Source organism: Tupaia chinensis, unplaced genomic scaffold (genome assembly GCF_000334495.1).
Source record: "Tupaia chinensis unplaced genomic scaffold, TupChi_1.0 Scaffold145592_1, whole genome shotgun sequence".
NCBI classification, from domain to species: domain Eukaryota; kingdom Metazoa; phylum Chordata; class Mammalia; order Scandentia; family Tupaiidae; genus Tupaia; species Tupaia belangeri.
Genome location: NW_006205449.1, coordinates 1,673,632 through 1,675,812, shown reverse-complemented (window position 1 = coordinate 1,675,812; position 2,181 = coordinate 1,673,632). Strand labels below are relative to the sequence as shown.

Below are 2,181 nucleotides of genomic sequence, written 5' to 3'. Positions count from 1 at the left end.
CGGGGTGGGCCGGCGGCCCCGGGCACCGCAACGGGAAGCGAAGCGTCGTGGCCACTGGGTGTTTCAGCCCGCCTTGCGCGCCTAGAGGGGACCCTGGGCTGCTGGCGCGCGGTTCGCGGCAGGGTTTTGTCTGGGTAGATACCCCCTCCAGCCCGCTCGCTCGCCCACGTGCGCTGGCTCTCGTCCTGGAGCGGGGTCTGCGGAGGTGGGTGGCAGCAGCTGCTGACCCCTGTTGGTTGTGTGGGGTTTTGAGTAGCCCCTTTCTCGTTGGGGAGTTCTGGAGCGGGAAGTGTTGGCAGGGTTGGCATAGGCGTCCGTGGGCACGCGTGTAGGACTTTCTAAATTTTTACAGGCAATTACAGGCCTAACGGTAATTCGAGTGTGACTTCGCAGTGAGTGCCTCGTGGAGCTCGTCACCGCATCCACCTGCTGTGTGGCGAGGTGTTAGTCCAGTTGGAACAACGAGTCGGGACAGGCACTACCATAATGATCGGACGTTGCTGGACTGCGTACGCCATTGGGCATAGTCTGTGCTTGATTTAGCACAGCAGCTCTGTACAGTAGGAATTAGCCCTTTTTACCAACAGACTGAGAATAAGATAATTTGACCAAAATTAACGTTGAGATCCTGATCTCGAGTGTTGGTTATCCAATCCTTTTTCCAGTTTGTTTTATGCCAAATTACTCTTACTGCAGATAGCTGATGTGTCTTCTTGCATGGGTACGGCAGGTGTGATCATGGCTGGTAACACAGTTGCTACCAGGGCCTTTTAAAAAAACTATTTTGGGATAATCTCTTATTTACAGAAGGGTCGGTAAGATAGGATGACAGGTCCCACTGGTGCCTTGAGCAAAGCCAGCACAGCAGCCCCAGGCCAGGACATTGGTTCCTGCTGTGTCAGACTCCGTCCCCGTGCCAGGCTAGAGCCCGTCCTGCTGTGTGTCAGACTCCGTCCCCATGCCAGGCTAGAGCCCGTCCTGCTGTGTGTCAGACTCCGTCCCCATGCCAGGCGCTAGAGATAGCAACACACTTCCATCCAGGATTCGCTAGAGCCCGTCCTGCTGTGTGTCAGACTCCGTCCCCATGCCAGGCTAGAGCCCGTGCTGCTGTGTGTCAGACTCCGTCCCCGTGCCAGGCGCTAGAGCCCGTCCTGCTGTGTGTCAGACTCCGTCCCCATGCCAGGCGCTAGAGATAGCAACACACTTCCATCCAGGATTTCTGAGATCTGGTTGAGGAGAAGGATGTATAAATAAATACCATGCCCTTTTCTGAGTGCTGAAATAGAGAGATGGGAACGCAGAGAACGTTGTAGCGGATTGCCTGGTAGGAAGTGGTGAACACTCCTGCAGGGTGTATGTGTGTCAGGTCTCAAGGATTAATAGGTATTTACTTATTTGAGGGGATGCTGTCCATCCAATTAGGTTTGTTTTATTAGAGAAGAACTCTATAACCTTGATAAAATAGACTGTCTTAATTTGATTCTCCTCTTTCTCCTTTACAAAAATGGTTTGCGTCCCACTGGTGAAAAGAATCCTAGTTTATAAATCCATAAATAGGGAGTAAATTAGGCTGTGCAGTTCCGGTGGGTTACTGTGACACGTTCAGTGTGGTTGACATCAGAGTTTTTTGGACTGCAGTGTGGCCTTCTCTGTAGAGTTTTTTCTTCTCCTTCCTTTCCAGCTCTGATTACTGGTGGAGTTAAGAAGTTCGCTCAGGAAATGTTGCATGCTTGCTTCGTGCCAGCCAGTGCACTAGGGCTAAATAACGAGCAGGTGGACAGGGAATCCAGACAAGTAAAGTGTCGGCAGTGTTCTGTGGGGACAACTGCAGAGTGCCATACAACCGGTGGGTTGACACCACAGTGAAGTTTATGCCATGGAAACAGTCTGGTTAGAGTTTTGCTGCTGGGACCAGCAGTTGGCGTAATGGCTATGTCACTGGACTCCCACGTAGTCAACTGTGGTTCGAGTTCCTGACTTGGTGGCTTAAACTCATGCCGGGTGCATGTGCGTGCGTGCCCAGGATCCTGAGAGGAGAATGGAGGAGAAGGGATTGTAATGTGGCCATCCCCCATGGGGGGTGATTTCTCCCTTTCTGTCTTTCTGGCTAGTTCATGTGCCCTATAGCAAAAAACCTCTCAAAAAAAAAAAAAACAAATTCTGCTGCTGCTGCCATTGCCT

General features: G+C 51.9%; 1 protein-coding gene across 2 annotated transcripts in view; it reads left to right on the top strand.

Annotated features, from left to right (window-relative positions):
* The window catches only part of ZNF407 (zinc finger protein 407), a 553,482-nt gene that overhangs the window by 768 nt on the left and 550,533 nt on the right, over positions 1–2,181 (top strand). The gene's annotated exons all lie outside the window — the stretch shown is intronic.